The 15,243-nt window shown below is 40.2% G+C and overlaps 1 pseudogene; it reads right to left on the bottom strand.

The window, feature by feature from the left end:
* Positions 1-14,673: 14,673 nt before the first annotated feature.
* LOC146006032 (5S ribosomal RNA) lies at positions 14,674-14,796 on the bottom strand (annotated as a pseudogene).
* Positions 14,797-15,243: the final 447 nt, after the last annotated feature.

Here is a 15,243-nt window from a genome sequence, read left to right on the forward strand (position 1 = left end):
CATCTGCCCCAATGATTTAAAACCATCAAAAAGTTTTATTTTCTTCCTTTTTTTCTGTGTTAATTTATAATCTAATCCCCAGCTGCAGAAAACATTGAAACTTCTTAACAGATGTTATCTCAAAAGCAAAAATGTGTATTAAACTCAGCTGCAAAAAAATATTTCCCCAATGTTCTATAGACAGCTGCATGGTCATGAGCTGTCTGTGCATCACAATTATGTTTTTCTTTCAGATCTTGTGTCTGGAAATAACATATGAAAATATTCCAGTAAAAAGTGCTTGTCACAAGTGAGCCTGAGTATAGTGTGCCAATAGTGGGCCTGGATTGCTATGACAGTAAAAGATGTGAAGAGTCTAAATAAATTGAATTCACAAAGAATGTCATTACATGTAACAACCTAGAAAACAAATCTTTATACATTGGATAAAAAAGAGTGCACCTTTATTATCTGCAGTTAAAAATATGTTAATCAAGATCTTATATCAGAATCAGAAGAATCAGAATCATCTTTATTGGCCAGGTATACTTGCGTATGCTTGGAATTTTTTGTGGTAACAGTGCAGCATCAATCAGGGAACACAAAGGGGTGGGAAGAGAGGCATAAACATACATATTCACATATATCTAGAACAGTTCGAGTTAGTATTTAGTATTTGGTACATTCAATACTGTTTAGTTGGTGGACAGCTATTGGGAAGAAGCCTTTTGTAGTTCTTGTCGTCTTTGCTGGGATGGACCTAAAACGTCTGCCTGACGGAAGGGGTTCAAACAGATTGTGGCCAGGGTGTAGCTTGTCCGCCATATCATGAACGAAGAGCAACACTTTCTGATGTGGAACAAGGAATACAGAAATTTGCTAAAAAGTGGGAAAAATACATTGATAAACTTTTTGAATTGACTGCATGGTTTTCACTGAGACAACTATCAAAACCCCCCTGATAATATATCTTTCTTCAGCCTTTTTTTTTTTTAATTGTTCATAAAATAAATGAAATAATAAGACCGTAAAAAACTTAAAGGTTTTAAAGTCTTGTCCTGTCTCCCTATCCTAATATTCCCTCCCCCTTTTTCCCTTTTACGTACAATATTTTATAGGATAATATTTAGTTATTAAATAGTTAGCTATATTTAGTTATCCAATAACAGGATCCAATGAGATACATTAAGTTTGGCAGAAATATACGCACACATGAATCTGTGCACACATCACTTTACAGAGCAGGAGAACAACAGGAAGACATAATTCCAGAGCCAGGAGGAAAGGGGAAACGACAATAATGTATTGGACTGAGGGGCAGACGTATGAAGCTTGGAGAAATGATAAAGTAGCTAGTGGTAAAGCACCATCCAATAAGCTGCTAACTCTCAAGTTACAGGCTGGGTTTGGAAAATTACAGTTAGGAGCCCATTGGCTGCTGAGTTATCACCAGGCGCTTTATCATTTCTGCAGGCTTTATAAATCTGCCCCTGAATATCCAATAAGAGACATATGGACTTTGGGTCTGACATTTGACTGTATCAATTTTCTTAAAGGTTTACTCTTAATAGGAATTTTTTTTGGAAGAGAAAAAGTCAGAAGTCCTGATCTACGAGTGTTCCCCAGGTCTAAAGAAATTGTAGAATAACTTTAGAAACAGGAGTGTCAGGAATCACAGTAATCATGGTATTCGCAATGTCACTTACCATCCTGCTGGTGCACTCTGCATCGCAAAGTGACCGCTGGAGGTGGTTGGCACGATGTCCCTGTCATACCCTCCAATATGACCCATTCCATTAGGTACAAAATGCTCTGTTCCTGGACTTCCCGGCCAGTGGCAGTTACAGAGGTGGGGCTCCAGCACAGTCCAATATTCAAAGAGGGAGGTCACATCAACTGCCAGTGAGTCCTGGAAAGTGATGTTTGGGGTGGCAGTAGGTGTGGCTCCTCTTTTTGAATATTGGACTGTGTTGCAGGATCACATCTGTAACTTCCACTGGCAGGGAACTCCAGGAACAGAGCATTTTGTACCTAATGGAATGGGTCATGTTGGAGGGTATGCCCTGTGTCTGTTCCTCACATGGTTACATGTCACCTGGTGTTGTTTACAAACAGCCCTGGACATGGGCGCCACCATGACACCTGCGGTCAGCTGACCGCTGCTCTACTAGCCAGCAACTCCAGGTAGAACCAGGTAAGAGTACTTCCTGGTTCTGTCCACATTGCTGCTGTGGCCAGCAGCCAATCCACATGCATCTTGGGGATATAAGCAGGTCTCCCACAAACCTAATACCAGCAGATAAGTGGCGGCCTCCGGCGATGATGTGGGATTGCGGGATCCCTGGCCCAAACTCACTGAACGGCTTTGAGCTGAAAGCAGCACAAACGACAATACTGACCTTGCAAAGAAATAGGTCTATACACAGTGCGCCCAAGGTGAAGTCTGCAGATGCGTGATATGGTGAATTTTAGAGGGTATTCCCAGATAACCCAAGCAAAGTACAAATTCAGAGTTTAACAAAACACCACACACTTCCGCGCCTCCACCATCGCATGGATATAATAAAGAAGGTATACAACCCTTTTAAAGTATGGGGGCAGCCATTTTCTGAATGTCACTTTTTTTTTTATAAGCAGCAGGGGTCAGGAAAGCCGAGACCCGCAAGACAGATGCGACAGAAGGTACCGGCCGCACGGGGGGAGGTTAACCCTATTGTTGGGGGGGGGAATTTTCGGCAGGGGGGCGCATAATTAATAGTTTACGCCACTGTTCAGGATATGTGTGGATCGTTATGCTGATTGTTTTACATTGCTTCAGGTTAAGCCAGTGATCCTGGTTAGCCATAATGAATATCTTTAAGAATGAGACCCTGATTTCCTATATTATCTGTTGTAGAGAGGATAATAAACAGTGTAAGTATATTTTGCATCCGGCACATTTTCTCTCACAGGGATATTGCCTCCTGATTGAACATATGTACCCTTTCCTACCTAAATATGCTACTGCTTGGGGACATGAGCTTCACATTGCTAAACGGTAGCAGATGATGACTGGACCAAGATATGTCAGCGTAATTTTGCTAGTTCTGTCAGTTATTCCGTGATTTAAATAGTACTTTCACGATGGTATAGATGTCCGTTTACTGTAGCTAAGATGGGTGCCAGACAGTTTCCCGACAGACGGGATCCCAACAGTCATTACCCCGACGTCGGGATCCCGACAGTCAAAACCCCGACACACGGGGTCCCGACGGCCACCGGCTATTCATCCTTGTGTACTCCCAGTTTGCTGCCAGTCTACTTTCCCTCCCACTATAAAGGAATGGTTCACCTGCATAGATATATGTCCATGGAGGATTTGCGGGTGACCCCTGAGAGGTATCGGGAGTTCGCAGCTACGTGGTATTTTAGGTTGGAATACAAGTCATCTCGATGGTATCAACTGCACATTGCCTGAGCCTAGAACTTGGTATGCATCTTTGATACACTCAGATGTTTCTAGCACAGTATAGACAAATCAGAATTCTTAATTACATTTTGATTTGTGCTTTGGGGTTCCACACCCCTCCCCCATATTTCCCCGTTCCCTTCCTTTTACCCCCTCCCACTACTTTTTGTATGTTTTTGTATTAGTTTAGTTTTCTAATCAATTGGCTTGATTTATGATGGGCAAGGTTTTATAGATAATGTTGGTTCGCGGTTTGTTCTGCATGTATGCTCATAGAATTTTTATTTATTTGTCTATTGTATTCATTGTTATATGATTATTTTCAATTCTTGCCTCAAAATTGACTAAACATTTATTACAAAAAAAAGTATAAGACTAGATTTTCATATTGCACTGCATGTACAACTGACATACACAGAAATACTTTCCTGTAATATCTAGGATAAGATGTAGGTACACAATGATAATGATGACTACTCTCAAGCCTAGCATATACCGGTATATGGGCAAATGTATAAAACAAAATTCTGTGCATGCAATGGAGGAGCACATATACTGTAACTGCATCATGCCTATTAAGTTTATCCAGGGAAAACAGAGAACATACTGTAGGCATGTTTCTTATGCATATGTGCAGGCATATTTAAGCCTCTTCATTGAGGTAATATAATGTTTTGATCTACTTTAGAAGATAGTTGTAATATTATATAACTGTATTGAACAATGTCCAAAAAAACTTATGGAAAGCAAGCAGCATATAATCACTGTTTGCTGTAATATAACAAAGACTGAGGATTGGGCAATAAATATACTTTTAAAAGTGATGAAATTATCAGTTCTGGGCCTTAGTATGTTACTGATAAACTGATAAACTAGGCTGCAGGGGGGGGGGGGGTATAGTTAGGCTGTGGGGAGGTAGTGTCTGACACACCTGTTGGGTTTCTGACAGCGGCATCATAAATGCCAGTCATCTGTTTGTATCCCCTATATGTATGTGTCCACTGTCCAGTGCTGCAAGCCACTTCAGGTTCATTTCTATTAAAATATATATTTCTTATTGCGCAGCTATAAATGTTATACAATTATATTTTCTTATTGGCAATTTTCTTTTGGGGAGAGACAGTCTGTAAAGTGAGAGCCACTGTAGAAGCTGCTTGGTTATTGCTTTGTAACTTTCCACTTTACCTCTCTCTGTGCATTGATAAATACCGCTCTAGGCAGCTCTAGGTATTTACAAAAACAAAAATGATTCCCGCACCAGTATTTTGTGTTTGTGAGACAGTCCTATCTCCTCTAATATAAATATTTTATGGGGAAATTTCCCTTGATTTTTTCCAATGAGGAGGTGCTACCTACTACTTAAGCAAAGACACACACTTTTACAAGAAAAGTAAGTATAATATAGGTGCACTGAAAGTCACAATGTTTATTTTTAAAAAAAGAGCGCCGCCCCCCCCCCCCCCCCCCGATGAAGATGCCAATTCAGCGCCCAGCCGCTCAGCAGCTCTAGCAGGGGCAGCAACGGCAGCTGCGAGCCAGGGCTGAAGAGCAACTGTGACTGTAATTTCTGCCACATGCCACCTATCCTAGGCTCCTGATGTGCGTGTTGTGACCCAGTCCCGCTTCCCCGGGCTCCTAATCTATTGTTCCGGGACGCAACAGCTCGCCCGATCAGTATCATTTCCCAGCACTTTAGCAACTATAGTAGCTTGTACTAACTGCTTTGGGGCTCATCTACATTTGCATATAAGTCATTTTAAAAGATTTCTCTCATATGTAGCAGTACACACCCACGCTTCTAGGTGCCACGTTTACAATCTCTTTTCATAATCTCTCCTTATATGGAACTAGACACGCCCTTCGGGTGGAGCATGACACTCACCTTCAATGGGGCGCTTTTTAGAACTCTATTTCCAACTATAATCTCCCTGAAACTAGTTTTCAAAAGTAGGTAAGTATGGATATATGATAAAAGATTTGGTGATTTCTATTAAATTTTCCATAGAAATCATCACAGCTCTTTTACACTCTTTTAAGTCTTTTAACTGAAAAGTAGAAGCCCAGGCTGCCATCAGTTACATTCACCCGTAAATGTGCATCACCGACACATTTACTTAACTACAGATTTACAAATAACCAGAAATGTTTCTCCCACTGTTTCTTAATCTGCAGCATCACCACATGGCAGAACTTGTGTATTACATTACATCAACACTTTTTTCTTTTCGTATATACTGCATGTTCTAAAAACATTATTTAGCATTGTTTTCTTTAGCAGAGGAGCTCATAAATCATTAAATGTAATTTAGTTAAATTATTTACAGAAGGATTTAGTTAAAAATGTTTCTACCACATTTAACAATTCATCAGATGTTAGGGCTTCCAATGAACAATTGTTTGAGACAACAGTTATGTACCCTGACGGATATCGCATATGATGCCCACATGATTACATATTGTGCTATACTGTATCTCACGCTTTGCAGAAATCATGGATTATTGACTCCTAAACATCTTTTACAACATTTGTACTTTTATAAATATGTCACTTATAAAGCTCTAGCGTATTCCGTCATGCTTTACAATTGTCTGTCTGTTGTTATCTAGTATCGTTGTACCAAACCCCTTTCTCATCACAAACAGAGATTCAACCGGCGCCGACCCAGGTCCTGCACTTTCACATTAAATCCGGGATTCCCATTATACAGAGGATGACCCGGTTTAACCCGTTTTATAACCCAGATTGAATTGCCAGGTTGATAGACCCAGGTTATAAACTGTGGTGCTTTCACACAGCACCTCAATTCGGGTCCATACGTCAACGACCCAGCAATAACCCGGGTCTGAGGAATGAGGCGAAAGGGGTGTAACTGTTTTATTCCCATTTGTAAAGCGCATTTATAATTAAATGTTAACAAAATAGGTTACCACATTACAAATAACTGTAATGATATTATACATACCGTATAATGTAAAAGTCTTTGCAAGAATTAATATGCATTAAAAAATTCATCAGAAAATTCTAAAATACATATTTGGGATGTATATCATTATTGTTGTTGACACACTATATATATATATATATATATATATATATATATGTTTTTTGTTTTTAAGTAGTTGCTAATATTATACCCCTTTTACACCGCCCCAAAAACCCGGGTTTTTCCCTGCTGGACCCGGGTTAGTGACAGTGTAAAAGGGGTAAGCCTGTGTCCAATTACACGGGACTTCTACCCAGGTCCTGACCAGGGTGGAACACAGACAGGACCTGGGTAGTGGGCAGTAAAAGAGTATGCGGGTATAACGTGTATGCCCAACCTCTGGACCGCAGCGTCCTGTGGTCAGTATGGAGGTTGGGTGGGGGGCGCATATAAGAATTATATACTTAGATGTTGCATACACTCATTTTACAGTAAAACTCCTAATTTCTTGCTCTTTACTCTTTGTAAGATATCAGCTGCTTTTAATTGTGGGTGTTGTAGATACAGATTGCTCTTTATAAATGTCTTGTTGATTGCAAAAACTTTCCTCTGCCATGTTTTACAGTAAAATGAATAGCACCTCGCTTAAGAGCAGACAGAGGTTGGGGTTTTCCATGCTGTGCGTCTCCTAGAACTGTAGTGTAGATTATTTTATTGATAGGTACAATTTCTATTTCTATCACCATGACTGACAGCTAAGTCACAGCTACAGGTCTCCTCCCCTTTCTATAATGTATTCCCCACATAAAGGAAGTTCCCCTTTTCTATAGTAGTAGTAGTGTTTAATATTTCAGTCTCTGTACAGAAAACTCTCACTCTCGGCTCACCCTCAGGAGAGGTAAGACATGCACCCCGGTCCCTTCATTAACATGCTCTGACTTACGTCTAACTCTCTCCTGACGTCTAGTGTTTTCTGCACAGCACTATTTTCTGGCTTAAGCTATGATGATTAGATAACAAAATATTTAAATATAATTAATATTAATCACTTGAAACAGAATTGTGAGCTACGGAGCATCTATCATGTAGAGCAGGCATTCCCAACCACGGTCCTCAAGGCACACCAACAGTGCAGGTTTTGTAGATATCCAGGCTTGAGCACAGGTGACTTAATTAGTATCTCAGGGATTCTGATTAAACTATCTGTGCTGAAGCCTGGATATCACTAAAACCTGCACTGTTGGTGTGCCTTGAGGACCGTGGTTGGGAATGCCTGATGTAGAGGATCTAAAATGATATAGAGCTCAATTAAAGAAAAACCTTCATTTTTTTATTCTGTTATTTTGTCAAGTAGTAAAATTAGAAATGGTATGTAATGGAATTTCTGAGATACCATAGAAACATAATGGATTTCTGCTATTCGTATCTCAATGGTTAATTGCATATTAAAAATGAAGTGTTAGATTTTTTTTGTGTTATTTTTTTTAGCCATATATATATATATATATATATATATATATATATATATATATATATACACATATATGTGATTATATCTGAAAATAATTGTATATGCTGATTGCTAAAGTGCGAAATAGCTGCCACATGGGAATCTAACTTACACTTGCCATAATGCAGGATGTAATGTCACGTGAATGATAAGATGCTCATTGGTCACACTGACTTTCCAGACACTGACAATAAACCAGGCATTCCCAACCACGGTCCTCAAGGCACACCAACAGTGCAGGTTTTGTAGATATCCAAGCTTCAGCACAGGTGACTTAATTAGTACCTGAGGGATTCTGATTAAACCATCTGAGCTGAAGCCTGGATATCACTAAAACCTGCACTGTTGATGTGCCTTGAGGGCCGTGGTTGGGAATGCCTGCATTAAACAGACAGTATACAGGCAAGAGTATAACAAGTTTACGCTTGATGCAGTTCTCTGCTGTATTAGGCTGAATATTTTTTATGATGCTAACTAAACACAATAAATTAATATCTTAAAATGTAATTCGGAAACTATTGTTTTCATCACCATTTTTTTAAATATGATCCACTATAAATAAATTGTATGTACAATGTATACCAATTAACCTCCACAAATAGCAGGTGCTATAACTGTTTTAGAGTATTGACCAGTGTTCCCTCTAAGCTGTGCGCGCGCACACAACTCGACGGGGATGCGCACAGACATTACAACAGAGCGCAGAAAGCAGCAGTGGTCCCTTTTTGCAGTTGTGGACTCAATTAATGTGTGTTTCACCCATTAACTACATTGTGTGCTGTGTTTTGAATGTTTAAATGTTTAATATCATTTTGAAGTAAAGTTAACACAAATGCTGAACGTCATTTTCCAGTTATATATAAGTGACGCACAAAATGTTTAATTTCCTTCCAAAGTTGCACAGCCAAAATCTTTTGCCGCACACAGCCTTCCTAAAATTAGAGGGAACATTGGTATTGACCAATAAATAATAACTAAAATATATCTCTAAATATATTGATATAAATCAATATAAGCACTACTTTATTAATAATAATAATAATAATAATAATAATAATAATAATAATGATGATATTTATATATCACTTTTCTCCCAATAGGACTCAAAGTGCTTTACCATTGTCTTTACAGCTCAAAATACGAAACAAGCTTAACGGTAGATATCAGTAAAATGATTGAGTAAATAGGTTCGTCTTTAGTCTATTTTTAAAGGATTCTACAGTGGGGGCTTCTCGCACTGTGCGAGGAAGAGAGTTCCATAGAGTTGGAGCAATAAAGTTGAAAGCTCAACCCCCATATGAATTCAGGGAGATTCTGGGTACTGTTAGTAGTCCTTCTTCAGCGGATCGTAGTAATGGAGTAGGATAGTAATGAATCAGAAGCTGCTGCAGGTACGTTGGTCATGTAGGGCCTTGAAAGTGAGTAAGCCAGTCTTGAAAACGAGTCACCATTTTACAGGTAGCCAGTGAAGGGCATAGAGACTGGGAGTTATGTGGCAGGAGCGGGGCTGGTTAGCTAATAGTCTGGCGGCTGCATTTTGTACTGTACCTGCTGCAAGCGGTGCAATTCTTTTGATGGGAGATCCAGGTAGAGAGCATTGCAGTAGTCTAAAAGTGATGATATTAATGCATGTATGACTTTAGGCAGGTATTCTGAGGGAATTAAGTGCTTGATTCTGGCTATATTCCTTAGATGATAGAATGAGGATTTGATTGTGGCCAACACCTGATGTTTAAGTGTCAGACCACTATCCAGGACAACACCAAGATTCCTTCCGCACATGATCATAGTTTTTTAGTGCGGTGCCCCCCAGCGTAAGACTGTCAGTTGGCTATGCTGCCATCTTGTCCTGTGATTTATCATCAGAACCTCTGTTTTATCTGGGTTCAGTCTCAGCCAACTGGCACTAAATGAGGTGATTATTTATTTAGTTACTGATATCATATCATAAAATGTATCTCATACATTTACTTAATTATTAAGAAGAGGATCAGTAAAATTTGTAATAAGTCCTCTTTTTTTTTGCAAAAATTGCATATGCAATACTTAAAAAAAAAGGGCAGGAAGCCTCCACAAATAAAAATGTCACATTCTATTTTGCACATGATTCCACACAGACACCCAGACATTCTAGGGTTAATTTGTTGGGAGCCAATTAGGACAAGTACATGGTAAATATGGATCGTTGCATCAGGGGACAGGACACTGAAGCAATCATTAGGGAGGGATCTGGATGATAAACCGACACCATATGGCCTACATGCACAAAATTGACATAGAAAAATGTCGACACAAGCAAAAGTTTGGCGTGGCAATGGCAGACACATGAAAACATGTCTACGTGATTTTTTTTCACGATTTATTTCATTTATTTACCTTTTCATACTTTTCCATCCTTGTGGACTGCGACTGAGATTAGGACCAAATCATTGCATGTTAAGCGGTGCACTAATTGGGGTCAACATGCTCAGGTGTCGACCTTGACTCCAAAAAAAAGTGTAAAACTCATGTCAATCTTTTCATACATTGACTTTTTTTTCTGTTTAATCCTGTTACCTGTGTCAACCTTTTTTCACAAAGTCAACCTTGTGCATGTGAACTTTTTGGTGAGGGCCTATCGACTGTAGACCTAGATGCTGTTGACCTTTGATCCATAACCGTTAGGTCCATACACATACACATTTTTTAAGTATTTAGTTTAGATAAAACATAAAGAGTATTGTTATATTTACTAGTTTAGTTGTTAATGATGTTGAAGACACAGTGGGATAAATTTACTAAGATGGGAGTTCTAGTGACTATGGGATGTTGCCCATTGCAACCAATCAGATTCTGGGGGGTGCCGGACGGCTCCCCGACAGTCGGGATTCCGACAGTCAATACGCCGACGTCGGAATCCCGACTGCTCCCTCATGGGGGTCCACGACCCCCATAGAGGGAGAATAAAATAGGTGGCGAGCGCAGCTCGCCACCGTACCCGCAAGGGGCTTCATTAATGTCCCCCCGCTGTGCAGTGGGGATTCCGACGTCTGAGTAATGACTGTCTGAATCCCGACTGTCGGGTAATTATACCACACCCATTCTGGGCGGGATGCTCGAAACCAGATATGCGGTAAAAACCCTGTTATCTGGGTTTTTACAGCATTTCTGTATTCTCTAACCCCCCCCTTCCGCAGTGTCGATTCCCTGCAGAAGCCTATGGGCTTCTTACCACAGCGCTGTGTGAGGGATCCGTCATGGATCCATCCCTGCATGCCCTGCTGCCGGCTCCGGAGCTCTGCGCATGTGCAGACGGACTCCCGGGTCTCAGACCCAGAAGTCCAGCTCTGTGGCCGCATCGCAAGGGGCAGCTCTTATCGCAAGAGCTGTCCTTTGCATTAATAATCGCATATGTTAGAGCATATGCGATTATTAACAATGTGGTACCCGGCGAAGGGGGGTGTTAGAGGGCTGCGGATGTTAGAACATCCCACCCACAATCTATTATCTTCTAGAAGGTGCTAAATAAATCAAACATAAAAAATAATTGGTTGCTATGGGCAACATCCCATCTCCAATAGAAATCCCATTTTAATGGTGTTTTATTAAAGCAAAAATCACTATTTGGCATTAATAAAACTTTAAAAGCCCCATTAAAGTATCAGAAAGAACTTTCGGTACTTGTTTCCTAGCACGGCGCCCACGATTTTGATCTTACAGCATCTTATACATCAAATCGCATCGCATATACTATACTGGCATGCGATGCAATGTGATTTTTAATTGTACAAGCACCCAGATGGGTGCTTACAATGTTAAATGCACCCCCATTGTGAACGCCACCCCCACTATCAACGCCAACCCGAAGCGTGGCGTGCATAGCGAGCCAGTGAGGTGCGGTGGTACACATCCTCCGACCTTTTCATAAGCCCACTATCCACGTCGGCGTGGAGTTGATTTTAGATAGTGTGGCGAGCGTAGCGAGCCACTGAGCCCGAAGTACGGCGAGCGCAGCGAGCCCCGTGAGGGGACATGGATGACCTCGTGGGGCTCGCTGCGCTCGTCACGTTCGGGCTCAGTGGCTCGCTGTGCTCACCACATTATCTAAAGTCAACTCCACACCGACGTGGATAGTGGGGGTATGAAAAGGTCGGAGGACGCGTACCGCTGCCCCTCACGGGCTCGCTGTGCTCGCCATGCTTTGGGTTGGCGTTGATAGTGTGGGTGGCGTGGACAATAGAGGTGCATTTAACATTGTAAGCAACCATCAGGGTTGTACAATTAAAAATCGCATCGCATCGCATGCCATTTGCTGGCATGCGATGCTGTGCGATATTTAATTGTGCAATCCGGCTCATTTACCCGATTATCGCATCTCATACCATCGCATACCTTATGTAATGGTACCGAACTTTCATTATATAAGCATAAACAACGAAGAAAGCACCAAGCAGCTCCACCGGTTTATTTACAAACAACCAGTAAAAAGAGGTCCACTAGTGCATTCATTCAGTATTTGCACCTGACTCTGTCTACCCAATTGCACGGGTATATATGACTCTGTGTCCCGGTCTGCATGTTATTATAGCTGGCACCAGTACTTTAGAGTCCAGTTACTTCATACTTCAGCAGAATAGTACATGTACTTGTCATCACTATTCATTAGTTCATTATTGAACTATAGTCTGAGGAGCAACATGTTCCGTACACAGTGTGCTCTGTATCATCATACTTCTCCAAGAATTGATTCAATACTTCCATGTTTATTTTACATTTTACAAAAACTTCCCGCTCCTCAGCTCTTTGTTAAGTTCCAATGTTTTTATTTTTGTTTCGTGTCTATAGGTTTTCCTTTATTATACTGTAGCTTGTAGAGGGTCTGCACACGCCAGTAGCGGTGGTCTGTGAAGCATTGCCATAGAGATAACAAAATACGTTTCTCTAGTGTGCTCTTAATCTCTAGAGTAAAGCACAATGTTGATTTCCATTCACATTGGTCGATATATTTAGCATACTTACCATCTGTTTACGATATACTTTGCAAGGTGCTTATAGCATAACAATTCATATTATGCAAATATGCCATTGCCTGTGGTATTGTTTATTTTTGAATTCCAAATGTCTTCTTAGGGCCATAATCAAAATAGGTCTATTCTTGTTGAATTAGTTATGAGAGACAGGTGTACCTTGTGCCTGCCAACAAAACACTCAGTCAGTCATTTACTGTGGTAGGCTGAACAAATACAGTGTATGAAGACACTAGTGATGATTGTGAGAGTAGAAGACTCTTGCATTCAGTTACCAGTCCAATTCCTCTAGATTGCAGGTCCCACGTGCAGCTGTAAATACAAACTCATGATGACGTAAACAATTTTGATTGGCTAATTGGCACTTTTTATCCATATATATATATATATATATATATATATATATATATATGCATTTAATAAATGAAGATGCGGCGACTGATTGCTCTAAAAAAGTAAATACTATGTGTGCTGGTCCGCACTTTAGGAAACCAAATAAAATATTTTATAAAAGGTGGTCTAAAACACGGTAAAAGAAAATATTTTTACTATGGATAAAAAGTGTCAAGAGGTACGTATAAAAACATATACATTTATTTAAACAAAGTGGACAGCATGTCCCATTAAAAAATACAGACAATTAAAAAATATATTCTAACCTAAAAAATTCGTATAAGGTAAAATAAAAAAGAGTAGCTTAACTTGTAGAGATGAGACAGGAGGGCTAGTGAGTCCCAACGCGTTTCGTCCTTCTGACTTTATCAAGGGGTGCAAGAAGACTGAGGCCAGACCTATATTTATACTGATACATATCCTGTTTCTAGAGTGACATCACTTCCTGTCAATAATTAATTACATAATGGAAAACGGAATGAAAGACAATACCTATAATTATCCCCTATGCCTTATAAGGTGGGGCGCTATAGTGGTACTACAGTAAAACAAACAGATTTCATATACATACAATAGAACTGCTTAACAGGCTAAATTGGATGTGTGCGCGGCACTTCCGCCACACATCCGGTGTCCGGGTAGCGCTACTGCGCATGCGCCCGCGTCTGATTCATAGGAATGCCAGGCTTCCGAGAGAGGTACTCTTCTGCGCTACTGCGCATGCGCCTGTGACGTCCGGGTTCTCTAGTTGTTAAAACGAAGTCTTCAGACTATGTCCGGCGTCTGCATTCTCCGTTAGGTTAACTGCACAGTTCTTACTGCGGCGGCCATTTTCATGTAGACTGCTGGTACTTTCATATGCTCAGGACTTGCGGTGGCCATTTTCTAAGCGCTTTTTCTTATGGCAATATAGAATAGGATGAAAAGAGATACGTAAATAGACTTATAAAGACAAGCTGTATTGCTGGTATATATGATTTGTACGTTAAAGTGACTGGTCAGCGGGCATTAATCATTTCCAGATATTACCCACGTTAAATACAGGATATCCATAGTGTGGATAATGAAAGTGACAAGTGCACTAAATATATGGACGTTTTTAAAGTGACAGGTGCACAAAGTGATAGGTGCACAAATTGAGCAGTGCTTAATGATTATATAAATAATCAATTGGTGGGTGTACTGAAAGTGGTGAGACTATAAATAATTCAAGGGTAATAATTTAATTATATAATGGCTTTATTTAGTGAATAGCTAATCGCTAAGAATCTAAATTACATACAGTGTTTAAGTAAAATATTAATAATAATATACAGTGTTTAAGTAAAATAATAATCTACCTAGTGATTAGTAACCCTCCCTCGGATACCGCAATATATTTTATATGTGACAACGACCAAAGTTCACCGGCCTAGACTACAGCACTGAATTTTCCCGGGTGGTCTCCCATCCCGGTACTAGTCCAGCCCAACACTGCTTAGCTTCCAAGATCGGACGAGATTGGGCGTATACCAGTAATGTGGTGTGACTGTAGCAGCGTGAACAGGTCAGATGTAAGGTCCTCCGAATGAGTGGTTCTCAAGGGAGGGTACTCTAAAGTGATAATGCTTGGTGAGAATTAAAATAGAATTAAAAGGGTGATGATGCAAGATGGCGGCGAATAAAAAAGATAAAAAGATAAGACCTTATAAAAATGGGGCAATTTCATAACTTTCATTAAAACCGTCTGGATGCATGGTTTTCAGTTCAAATATCCAGAACATTTCTCTTTGTGAAAGTTTATTGGCTAAGTCGCCTCCTCTGGGGCCCAGTCTCACGTGTTCGATTGCCTTGAAGGTAAGTCCTTCTGGGTTGGCATCATGATGAGTCTGGAAGTGTTTATAAATCGCATGGGTATCCACTTTGTTCTTGATGTTCCTACTATGCTCTTGTATACGTAGTTTGAGAATTCGTTTCGTTTTGCCCACATATTTTAAGTGGCAA

Source organism: Crinia signifera, chromosome 5 (genome assembly GCF_055691185.1).
Source record: "Crinia signifera chromosome 5, ASM5569118v1, whole genome shotgun sequence".
Classification (NCBI taxonomy): Eukaryota; Metazoa; Chordata; class Amphibia; order Anura; family Myobatrachidae; genus Crinia; species Crinia signifera.